We start from the raw sequence: 13428 nt of genomic DNA, 5'->3' as shown, positions 1-13428 counted from the left end.
GCTCATATAAACTACATTGACAACTTCATAAAAAAGTATAAACTAAGTTCTCAACTCTAAATTTTACAATTTTTTTTTTTCTATTTTCTTTAAACATGTTTATTACTTAACAATTTGCATAAGATTAATTATATTTAGCTTAAAGCCTTTATTTTCATCAGGTAATATCATTACACTTTACTTTTGCAAACTCATTTTAGTTATAATTTAGTTTCAATCGTTTTGCCATATTTGCCAAAACTACTGAGTTTTTGTAGTCACTGATATAACAACTTTTTGAAGCAGGTAGAAAATAAAAAGCCACATTGTTCATAGTGAGTGAATGCTAAATAAAGACACAATTATCAAAATATTCATGAATGATTGTGCCATCATTATATTAAGATATTTCTGAAATTGTTCAAGTTCAGTTTTAAGCCACAAATATTATCGGTTTAAATTTTTCATAACTCATTTATTTGGTTTATTTAATTAAATAAGTGCTGATATAATACTGCTGTAAAAACTTTTTATGTTGCTAGACTAATTATGTCTTAGAACTTAGTCTGTTTTTGAAAAGTTATGAACATTAACTACTTGTGAGCTGTGAGGTCTAAAATGTTTCATTTATATTAACTTAAATTTATCTTTAAACTCATTGAAACTTTCAAACCATACAACTAATTATAAATTCTTTTAAGTACAAACAGACAAACTAATTTATATAAAAAGAAAATTTTTATCAAGATACCCAACACAAGTAAAAGCTTAGTATTACAAATTATTAAACTTCTAACAGAAAATATATTAAAACCAACTTAATGTCATCACCAAAAAACCTTCTATAAACTGAGCAAGCCTATTTGGTATTAGGAGAAGGCTGGTCTGAAGAAAACATCTAGTTTTGAAGATGGAATTCCTTCTGAAACTGAGTTGAGGTATAGGAGTGAGGGACTCAAGTTCATACAAGAAAGTTTGTAAGTGATCTTTTAAATTTATTTTATTTTATCACATGTCCATACAACAAGTTGAAATATCTGTCTGTTGGATTTTACTATTGTTTTTGTTTTTGAAATCAAGTAAAATAAATGACTTTTGGGTCATTATTTTTACTCAATCCAAATTTTTCTAGGGACATATTATTTACTTGTTCAATTTTTGGGTTCATTATTTTTACTTAATTCTTTAATTATCATTGTTACCCATAACCCTTACACTTGGTCAGTAATTAAAAATTATTATTTATATTATAAGTGTATACATATTTAATATCACTATTTTTTAACTATCATTGTTACCCCTTACTTTTGGTCGATATTTTTTTATTATTACTGTTACCCTTAACCCTCATCCTTGGTTGGTATTTTTTGATAAGTTTTTATTTTTATTCCTGCAAAATTTTTATTGTTGCAAAAGTGACCAAAGTGAAAATTAATTGAAAATAGTTAATTTTTGTTGTAAAAATATATCTGGGATCATTATTTTTACTTAATGACACTTTCGAGGTCATTTTTTAACTTGTCAAAAGTTTGGGTCATTTATTTTACTTGGTCCTGAATTTTTTTAACTTAATCTATTGTATTATAAATTAGTAAATTCTATTCATCTTACACAATGTATTTTTTGTTTTTAACTTATGCTTTATCTGTATTAAAACCAAAAATATTTCAACTATGAAGTTGTAATTAACAGCTCTTTTTACAAGCAAATATTGCAAGCAGTTTCAGACAATTACACATCATACAGTTATTTCTATTTTTTTGAAAAGTGTTTACTTAAAAAAGTGTTACCACTTTTGATCATAACAATTTTTTTTTGGCTAGGTGAATCAACTAAACTAACCCAGACTCTTGTTTCAAAGTTTGTGTACAACATTTTTAAGACTTTTACATTATAGTATTAAACCTGCACATTTTCCTCAACATTTAATTTTTAGCAAAGTGATACCCTCAAAAGTCAAATAGTTAACAACATAATAAAGTTATACAAGTGATAGCTTGAGGCTTTCCACAATTTATATATACTTGTACTTGAACATATACCATTGTTATTTTCACTTAGTAAGTTGACTGATGAAGATATTTCAAATAATTTTACTTCATATCTCAACAAAATAGTTTTTTTTTTCTAAAAATGAAAAATATACTTATACTTGGAAATAGATATAGTAGTTCACTTACATACATCTGCTTTTTATTTTTACCCAGGTTTTACTGAGAACAATTATGTTAAGTCTTATCTTCTAAACAAAATATCCATGTTGCAAATATAGACTAATCAGTTTACTAAAAAGAAAATGTTAAAAGTTAACAAAAAATGATAAAGCATTGTATTCTTTAGTTTGATAGGTTAAGTAGTAAATTTTGAGGTCATGGGATTTTTTTCTACTTTTACTAAGTATAATATTCTCTTTAAAAAATCTTATATCAAATTCTACTTCTACCTTTTGCATACAGATTATTGCAAAATTTAAATTAAAACGAACACATGAGTGATTTCTACAAGGAGAAGCACGTCAAGTACTTCACGCGGGTCCTCAACACCCTGCCCAGCCAGATGTGTGTGCTCGACTCGCAACGCCTCACCATCATTTTCTTCTGCGTGTCGGCATTGGACGTGTTGGATTCCCTCCACGTGTTGAAAGATCAGGAAGAGCTTGTCGATTGGATATACTCGCTGCAGATAGTATCCAATGAGAGCGGGGACAACTTGCACAGGTGCGGTTTCATGGGAGGGGATTCTAATGGGGCGTGTGATAATGGAAACAACACGTCCCACGTTGCCATGACTTACTGCGCCCTGTCGATATTGCTGATATTGGGGGATGACTTGTCAAGAGTTGACAGGTTTGTACTTTTTTTTTGTCCTTTCTAAATCTTAAGTACTATAAGATTTGTTTAGTTGATTAATTGAACTGTTTTTTTTTTATATAATTTGATAAGAGTTGATTAGTTGTGTTTGACAATGTCTGATTACCTTTTCTTATAAATTTGATAAATATTATGGAGACAAATTTAGTAAAGTTTTGCATCTTTAAAATTTTTTAAATTTTATACTAGCTTATTAACTATTTTTGAGAAAACTTTTAGTCTAACAGCGATAGACTTTGATTTAAAAAAAGGTTTGTTATCATTTTAAATGTTATTTAAAATTTAAATTATCAAACACTCTCAGAGTTGATCAAAAAATTCTTCAAGTTAAAAAGAAAAATTCTTGAACTAAAATTATCACCAATTTATTTTTTTTTTGCTACATGCGCTAGTTTCTGCATTTAAAAATATTTTTACAGTGATTTATAAAGTAGGTTTAAATTAGATTTAAAATTTGTTTGTGTTCATAACATTTTGCTTAATAAACATAAAACTTCAAAAGTTTTCAATCAAAAAAAGATTATGAAAATATATTTAAAACTTTTTTTCAAAGGTTACATAATAAGCAATCAAACATTTGTTTAATTTATTTTAATTAAACTACTACAATAACATTATAATTTTTATATAACATTGAATTTTTATAGCTTTATAAACAGATTTTCAGTTATAGACATTGCAAATTCATGTTTAAAAAAAATGTAAGATGCCTGTACTAAAAGTCAACTTTTATAGCTATTAATTAAATCATACTAATTTGTTTTAATTTTTCAAAGTTATTTCAGTGTTATTTTCTAACAGTCAATAATCATATACAGGATATAGAACATGTTCGTTTATAATAAATATAATAAATTAAAAATAAAGTTTCCACTCAGTAAAGCTATGGTGTATATTTAATCTTTGATATCATTATATATTAATTTATATTAAGATAAACTTTAACATAAAGCCTTTAGCTACCTTTGTCATATACTAGCATTCTTTATTTTTAGCAAAACTGATTCAAAGATAGTCAGCAGTTTTCTTTTCAGCAAAGTAATGTTTTCATGTTTTGATTCTGTTTCTATTACTTGTTAGCGTTAATGTAGACTAGTAATTCAATGTTAATATATTAGTTATACGTATATTAAGTATAAAAAGTTTTGTTTTAACTGTATTAGATACTTCTGTTAAAAAGTTTCTTAAGTAAGTTTTACTACTTCAGAAGTTGTGTTGATTAAAAAACTAAGAGTGTAATAATGTGTACTATACTGAGTAACTTTTTATAATTTATAACAAGTTACATGACTTTCTCAGTATTTTTTTTAAGTGTCAATAATGTATTTTACTTTAAGTATAAAGTCACTGATGTAAAACTTGTTAGCATCAAGACTTGAATTTCTCTGTTTTAATGACATCATTGGCAATAAAGTGTATATTTAAAAAGATCTCTATCTATTGACTCATTTTAATTTTCACTTAAATTTTAACTAAATCACAAACTTCAATAATATAAACTACATGGATGTATGCACTTTTAAGATACCAATAGTGGTGTTTATACAAGGCAATGAAAGTATAACAAAACTGACATAAACACAAGCGCTTATTTTGAGAAAAAATAAACCAAAACGTGCTAAACAGCAATTTCTTTTCTTAACGCAACAAGCAACTGACTCATCAACAGAAAAGGCTGCTTGGAAGGCATCAGAGCCCTCCAGCTGGAAGACGGTGGTTTCAAGGAGATGTGCGTGGAAAATGGCGAGAGGGACATGAGGTTCATGTACTGCGCCATGTGCGTGTGCACCATACTCAACGACTTCTCGTGCGTCGACGTCACAAAAGCGTGTGAGTTCATCGCGAGCAGTTTCTCCTACGACGGAGGTTAGTGTTGTAGAATAACATATGAACAAAGTAAAACGTATAATAATGTAACAATAAAAATTTGAAAATATATTTTAATCTTCAAAAATTCTTTCAGCTGTTTTATTTAAAATCACTAGCGTTTTCTCATACCATGTTAACTATACAACCTTTGAAAAAGTATTAAAACCAAGCGAGATGTGAAAAACCCATCAACTTTCAAACGACAGGTTTCGGCCAGGGACGATGCAACGAGAGCCACGGCGGGTCGACGTTCTGCGCGGTGGCTTCGCTGAAGATGATGGGCAAGCTGGACGAGGTGCTGGGCGGAAGCAAGATGGACAAGCTGACCAACTGGCTGCTGTGGCGGCAGCGGTGCGGGTTCCACGGCCGACCGCACAAGGACGACGACACCTGCTACACCTTCTGGATCGGATCCACCCTGAAGATTGTCGGCCACCTCGACGCGGTGTCCAAGGAAGAAGCCGTCCACTTTGTCCTCTCCACCCAGGACCCGCTGACCGGGGGGATGGGCAAGTGGCCGCAGGTCCACGCCGACCCCCTCCACAGCTACATGGGGCTGTCGGGGATTTCCCTGCTCGGAGAGTGCGGTTTGGAGGAGGTGGAGCCGTGCCTGAACATCAGCAGGAGGAGTCGCGAGCGGATGGCGGAAGTGCATGAAAAGTGGCGTTCTCGCAACAGGGGGTTTTTGTGGGAGCACAAGAACATGATCGTGGCTGTGGTTGCCGGGTTGATGCCCGTTCTGGTGCCCAAACTGTTCAGCTGCTTGTTTAAATCGTGAAAATGTTTGATTTGTTGTAATGTTGAACGCAAGCATTTTAGCACGATCATATTACTATTTTATTCAGTATGTTTTAATTAATGTTTTACCTGCGTATTGATTGAGAAGTTTAAAACAAAAAATGCTTTGCAAGTATGATAGTATATTTCTCAGAAAAAATTTAAGCTTTTTTGCTAATAGAAGAAATTTTGTAAGTATTTTATCTGAAAACAAGCTTGACAGAAATATTTTTATACATGTTGAAGTAAGTGATAATTTTTTTGATCATGACATTTTTCCAAGTTTTAAACTTAAGTTAATATTAAAAACTAAGAGAACTTTTTTTGCACCGTCTTTCTATAATTTTGAGTGATATACAAAGCTCTATTGAGTACATAAGTTTTCTACTGGTTCCAAATTTATGACACAACAGTTATTCAATTTCAATTAAATAAAAATTAATCATCTATTTAAATTCGTTTAGAACTCGTAGCATGGTTGCCACACATAACTTTTCTGAGTAAATAAAAAATTCAGGCTTGTTTTAATTAACAAAAAAAAACTAAGTTTAATTTGCTTAAAATGTTTCTTGACCTTTAAAATAAGTCTTGTTTTTATGTTTTAGAAATGTTTTGTTTCTTAATAAGCATCTTTGCCTTTCAAATATTAAGTAGCTTTATTATCTTAATGATATTTTTAGGTACTCAAGGTTAATTAGCAGTATTTTTACTAACTTCTCTAAAACAATGGTAACTTGTTTTTCTTCAAGTCGTGTCAACCTTTTATTGGAGAGTTTAGGTACTTATTGTTTCAAGGTATGATAATTTTCTGAAGTTTTATAGTTAGAGAGTTCATAATTTATCATGCAGTTTATTTAGAAAACTGTTATTAAATTAAGTTTAAAAACTTTTGTTTAATTTTCGTATTTCAATGTTTCTACTTTAATATGATGTAACCTTTTTTATTTCATTATTGAGTTAAAATATTTAAACTTTGTAAAATTGCACTACAACAACAGCTTTTAGTTTAACCTTTTTTCGATTTAAATGTTTTCTAAATACCAGAATAAGTGTTTTTGGAATATACAATGAATAAACTTATAACTTAAATTTTTCAAGTATCTTCTAAAAGATATTCAATTCTTGGATTGAATTTAAGTTTTTCAAATCAAATTTCTAATGTGTTAAATATTAAAAAAGTTTTATAGCATACTATGTGTAGTAACTGATGTTTTTATAAAGTTCTGCTATTGTAATATAAGTTTTTGCAAAGTATTTCATGCTTGTATTAGAAGCTTCAGTTACTTTTATTACTAATCATAAATTTATTCGCAATATTTTGGATAGTTTTTTGATAACATACTTAACGATAAATAAATGCTAATGTGTTATTATGAGTTTGTTTAAATAAAATTTATCATTTAAACAAAATATTTATTTACTTTTTTAAGCTAATTTAAATAGTTTTTATTTTGATAATATATTCTAAAGTCAGTAGTTTTGAATAAATTATTTGATTACAAAAATTGTTTGTAAATTATCTACTGAATCCATAAAATTAGTATTCTGCCGGATCCGGGTTTTATTTGAAATTAAGATTTTCAGATATAATGAAATTTGTGATTTTTTTTTTATTTTATGCCTAGTTTAATTTTCAAAATTTTTTTTTGATATATATAGTGTAAGTCTAAAATACTTTTAAAATATTTTTATTTTTTCTTATTTTGCTCTTTGTCATTAATTCCAGAATGTATACTGAAAGTTTCAAAACTACCTTAGGTAAGACTTTTTTTTCAAGCACGTTGTTTTTAATTACACTAGGTATCCCGGATTTGATGATAAAGAGCAAAAAAAAAGGTCTTAGCCGTTTTTTAATGGTAGTTTTTTGAGAAATCTTAGTAGAGGGGACCATAGCTTAGTGAATTTATTTAAAGAAGTCGTTTTGAAAAATAAAGTTTGGAAAAATCTGGTTTAGAAAAACAATTCGAATTAACTAAATCTTAGTTATCATAAAATTATTAAATTAAACTATGTTATAGTTATCATGAAAATATAGAATACTTTTTTTTAAAAATATCAGAAGCAAGATGCATATAAATATTCAATATGTTTATATCAAAAATTTTACCTATTACGTGTATTTTAACAAAATTAGTTTTAATGTTTTGTAAAGATTATTTTGATTCAGAGCTTACCTTTTAGATTTAATTTCAGTGTTTCTTACGTTTAGTTACGTTACAGTTAACGATTAAAGGTAATTAGACCGACAACTTCTGATTTTTAGTTCAATCATTTTTCATAGAGTAGAAGTGGATAACATACAGCCTTAGAGTGAGATCCGGTCGGCCACTATTTTTGATTATTAAAGTTTTTACTAAGAAAATAAGTCGATAAAGTATTAAATAAGTTTCTACAAGCTGGTAAAAATGAAATTGCTAACAAACTGTAGTAATAATTCCATGGTTAAATTTTTGTGATTTAGTGCTAAACAAAAAACTACATGTTAGCATACAATAACATAAATAAAGCGGCTTGCAAAATTTTATGTCCAATATAACCATTATGTTAAAAGTTACACAATAGGCTGCCCGCTGACTAGAAACCTAACCTTATTATTCAACGTTAAAGATAATATACAAAAATTAAAACAGTAAGAACAAAACTGATTGGTAAAAATTGAAAAAAGTGCAGATAAAGCAAAAGAAAATATCGTTATGTCATAAAAAGAACAATTAAAAATTAAAATGAATTAATCATTCAACATGTTTTTATTAATTCCGTCAGAGAATAATCATTTAATAAAAGCAAATTGAAAAATAATGTTTGGATTTGTCATTAAATTTTTTCTGACTAGCTGTTTTTGTAACTTTTACAACAATGTGAACTTATTGTTAATTTTATCTTATTTGTAACTATACTTGTAAATGTTTTTCTGTCATTTAAAATTTATTTCTATTCAAAAAAGTATATCATGCTATACATTTATTAATGATAATTGGTTTTTTTATAGGCTGTTTTTTTTTGTTTAATTTATAGTTTCAAAGTAAAGACTTTTGTCTACTAAAAAAATTATGATCTTTTCTGTTAGTTTTGTAGATAACTGGGACTAGATTCGGATTCTAAAGTTTAACCAAAAACAGGGTTCGTGCGCGTCAGGCTAAGTCAGGCTAAATCAGTTTTTTTGAAAAACGTCAGGCTAAATCAGTTTTTTTATTTAAAGATTTGAGAATTTTTATTTTTTTTCAATTCAAATGCTTGAAAATTTTTGATTAAAAAAAGTTGAGAAATCTTTTTAAGATCGAATTGAGAAGTTAACTTATTTCTAAAAAATGGTTTAGCTATTAAAATCAAAATCAGTCAGTATCTGTAAAAATAAATGCTTAAAACTTGTTTTTGAATCTCTAAATAGTTTTTAAGAATCTTCATTATTTTTTTTGAGTAGATTATATACGTCATAACTGTGAAAACTCATAAAAAAATACAGTTTAAACATTACAGTTTAGTTCAACAACTTAGCTTTTTGTTTGATTTTTAATACTCTTGTAAGCGTTTCATTTTAAATTTTAATAAAACACCACAATGCACGTCGTTTATTATAAATCTGCTGGTTATAATATTTTTACTTAGTGCTTAATTAAATTGAACAACTGTGTTAAGTAATATATATTAAATTGTTACACTAGTAATAGTTTGTAATAACACTTATTTTAAAACTTATCACTGAGTTTGTTACGTTTTGGGCATAGGGGGGATCAATCACCTTTTTCACAATTTAGCCTTATTTTATTGAGTTGTAACTAAGCTATGTGTTGTTTTTTGCATATTTTTAAAGCTCTAAATATTTTTGAGATAAAGCTGGTTGAAATCAGAGACTACAATATTACTAATCAAGACCCCCTAATACCTAAAATAACATCTAAAGGGAATTTTCCTTACTTTGAGAAAATGTCAGGCTAAATTGGTCTCAGTCAGGCTAAATGAAAAAAATTTCGCGCACGAGCCCTGTAGTAATTTTAATCAACTTTTTCAAAGTTCTTCTCATGTGATTGTTCAAAAGCCTTTATGTTGATATATATCATAAATAGCCATACAATCTAGATTTTATTTGTTTTTATTTTAAATTTATTACTGTTTAATTTTTTGTATCAACCTTTTTAATTAAATAATATGTTCAGGGTTGCCACAAAGCCAGGAAAAACAAGTAAAAATTACAAAAGTCAGAAAAATATAGGGATTTTTGAAAAATTTTAGGAAATTTATGTCAACATGCTCTTAAAAAAAAAGTTTATCGATACTTAAAACTGCATTTTGATAATATTATTTTCTAAAATAATTTGCTTTTGCAATTTATCATTTTTTAGGGTCTAATTGAGTTTTTGAAACAAGCTAAACTTTCAAGTCTTTAGTTACGTATTTTTTAATAGGTTTTTATTAAGAGTTTGATTTAGAAAAGTCAAAAAAAGATTTTTCAGCTCGATCCGTGGCAAACTTGTATGTCAAAATTTGCAACATTTAATATAAGTAACATTGGGCATAAAACATTACATCAGACATTTTTATTTGGCTCTGCTCTTATTTTGCTCTTGCTCTTAATTTTCTCTTAATCTAAATTGTATTCAGTTAGACCAGTCAGAAATAGGCTCTTATTGACTGACTTGACATTCAGAGCAATGAAAATGCAAGTAGTTAAGTAGTTTCTTTAACTAAAATGATATTTTAACTAATAATATATCGATTACTAATTATAACTTCTGTACTTTTTTTTAAGTCTAAGAAAGATACAATTTTAATTTTTTATTTTATCAAAGTTGTTAAAAAACTATAATTAAAAAAATTTAAGGATTTTTGCAATTTTTCTACAAAATTCCAGGATTTTTTGCCACTCTACTATTTTTGTATATCCGCTTTGATGTTAGTTACTTATTAATGAGTTTGTATTGAAGGTTAACTAGTAACTTAAAACGAACTTTTTGAAAAACAAAAAAGATAATAAATACTTATGTATAAATAAAAAGACAGAATCTCAATGTAAAGAATCGGACGTTTAAAATAACTTAAAGCTATTGTAAAAGTGTGAAAGCGAGAAAACACGCTCGGTGTAAAAATTTTGCACATTTTTCAATATCTAACAAATAAAAGTACGTCCTCGTGTGGGCTCGAACCACCAACCTTTCGATTAACAGTCGAACGCGCTAACCGATTGCGCCACGAAGACTTATTCAAATAACTCATTAATTACTTTATATACTTAAAAATGTTCTTTCTTATAACACTTGTTAGAAAACTATTAGATAAATTAAAAAAAATATTTGATAGACTTTATGATATTATAATTGTTACTATTAAATACTAAATGGATAAAAATGCCGGTTCTAACAAACTAAGTATGCAGAAATCTTCCCGTCGGGGAATCGAACCCCGGTCGCCCGCGTGACAGGCGGGAGTACTCACCACTATACTAACGAGAAAAAAATGTGGCCAGTACGGGGATCGAACCCGCGACATTCGCGTTATTAGCACGACGCTCTAACCAACTGAGCTAACCGGCCACACGTTTAAGCTGCATTCCTCAGGAGTATAATTCTGACTAGCGAAATATGACGCAACAATACCATAATGAATTATTTTGATAAAAAATCTATTTACCATACAACTGTGAAGTCTTAAGGCTAAGTTAATTTTATTAAAATTATGTTTTGGTATAAAACTAATGATGTTTCACAATCTTGTAGAATTATTTAATATAAGATAAAGCTTTAACAATACTTTTGTCAAATTATATATACATTTTGTAAGTTATTTAATGTTTTCATTTAATGAAATTTACATACTAAAAATTCTTATGGGTGTTTACATTTAATTGCGCTTATATAAAATTTGATGACAGTGTTCTAACTCGCAACACAGCGCTCATTTCCTTCAGGAACTCAACAACCAACGTATGAAGGTTTGTGTTTGGTCATATTTAGAAGTTTTCTCTTGAACTTCATTAAAAAATAGATTGCAAAAATTTAAACAAAATGTTATAAATGGTTTCTTTGTGAGAAAATAAAAATAGTTTTGAATAAGACCGAACAAAGTTTTCGTTCGAAACTCGACCTTTTGATGGTAAACTTGAGTGTCTTTTGTTTCATTAATCAATATGAAATCTTACGCGTACAGTTTTATTTTCTTAATTTACGTGTTTAATTGCTTTTAATAGCTCTTTTATAAAACTTGTTAATTATATCACACCTAACCAAGATAGTATCATGTACCAATAACTATTTTGAATGCTTACATCAAATAAAACGACAATGTACAATGTATTTGTTTTTGTAATTGTTAATTAGTTTCGTTGAACAAGTCTATCAAAATAAAACTATACATTAATTAGAAATAAAATTGTGTCTAGAAATAAAAAAAAATTACAAATTTTTTATATTTTTTAATATTTTTAATAAACTTGAATGGGTGATAAAGCACTTTTCAAGTTTAAATTATCTTGCCAAACTAGAGTAGAACGTAAATCTTTATATTTATAATGATTAGTATTATTTTATCAAAAAATATGCTTAATGCAGTTTTAATAAATCTCGTTTGTAACTTAATTTAAGTCTGAAGTATATTTTGTGTACTTGATTATGGAGCATCTCATAATTCGTTTAACTTGAGGTCTAAATTAAACTTTATATTCATATTGATTGGTTTATTTTTATCAAAAAAAAAGCCTAATGCATTTTTAATGAATCTCGTTTGTAATTTAAATTTATAATATGTTTTGTGATGTTTGATTATTGAGCTTCTCAGAGTTCGTTTAACTTGAGGTCTAAATTAAACTTTATATATATAATGATTAGTATCATTTTATCAAAAAAATATGCTTAATACAATTTTAAATAATCGCGTTTGTAATTTATATTAAATTTTAAGTATATTTTGTGATACTTGATTATAAAGCATCTCATGATTCGTTTAAATTGAGGTCTCAATTAAACTTTATATTTATAATGATTAGTTTACTTCCTGAATTTTTTATCCTTCTTCTACTCTTCTAACAATAATTGTCTTTAAATTAATTTTAAAATTTATATTCTATAGATAGAACGATTTTTTTAGAAGTAGGATACTAATTGTTTGTTTTCAAAAATATATTTTATTTTTACAACACATACAAAAGTACGTATAAACAAAAACAATCTATATGAGAGTATGATTTTTTAAAAACACGGCATAATAAAATCACGTAGACAATTAAATCAATTAATGTTTCTTCACGTTTAAAAATTATTTTTAAAGCTTTAGAACTAATAAACAGAACAAATTGTTTTAAAAATATTTAATTAAGTTGATGTTAATTACTTCCTAGATCATGACTTTTTTGAAAGATTTGATAACAATAGACGCTTTTAACCTACGTTAGAAAGCTAAAAAGGTCAAACAAAACTACTTTTTTATGAATTTTTGTTTTGAAACTTCTTTTTATGCTTATAAAAAAACTGTCTAGCTAAAGACTAGTACTTTATAAAGACATAAGAAAATAATGTCACGTAGAAAATAAAAATAATTAGTTTTCACTCACGTTTTAAAACAAAAACTAAAAAAATCATTAAGCTGAATTTTAAAATTATTAAGAAAACTTTTGATCAAGTTGATGTTAATTACTACTTAAACTAAAGCTAAATTTAATGATTAATAACGACAGTCGCTTTTAACTTTAAAAAAAAAGTCAAACATAATGTTTTAAAACTAGTTTTTGTTGTATGTCTTTTTATTTGTAAAAGCAAAATAGAAACACATTGTAAAAGACAAACATCAAATTAGAGCAACTAAGTTAGATCTATTACTTAGAGTTTATCAATACATTTAAAAGAAAAAAGCTGATATTTTATAATAAATTCTTACTGAGCCAACATTGTTATAAGCTTAACAATTATAAGCAATGTTCCGTTTTAAATACTGTAATGTATGTATT

General features: G+C 27.4%; 2 non-coding genes and 1 pseudogene across 2 annotated transcripts; 1 reads left to right on the top strand and 2 right to left on the bottom strand.

Moving 5' to 3' along the window:
- The first annotated feature begins 2466 nt into the window (after window positions 1-2466).
- LOC145845693 (geranylgeranyl transferase type-1 subunit beta pseudogene) lies at window positions 2467-6128 on the top strand (annotated as a pseudogene).
- A 4742-nt stretch (window positions 6129-10870) lies between these two features.
- On the bottom strand, window positions 10871-10942 carry Trnad-guc (transfer RNA aspartic acid (anticodon GUC)). The gene has a single exon. It is a non-coding gene; the product is annotated as a tRNA-Asp (tRNA).
- Window positions 10943-10949: 7 nt separating this feature from the next.
- Trnai-aau (transfer RNA isoleucine (anticodon AAU)) lies at window positions 10950-11023 on the bottom strand. The gene has a single exon. It is a non-coding gene; the product is annotated as a tRNA-Ile (tRNA).
- Between the last annotated feature and the right edge of the window lie 2405 nt (window positions 11024-13428).

Source organism: Thalia democratica, unplaced genomic scaffold (assembly GCF_965202585.1).
Source record: "Thalia democratica unplaced genomic scaffold, ktThaDemo2.hap1.1 HAP1_SCAFFOLD_138, whole genome shotgun sequence".
NCBI lineage: Eukaryota > Metazoa > Chordata > Thaliacea > Salpida > Salpidae > Thalia > Thalia democratica.
Note: the sequence above shows the minus strand (reverse complement) of the source record. Positions and strands in the feature narration are given on the sequence as shown.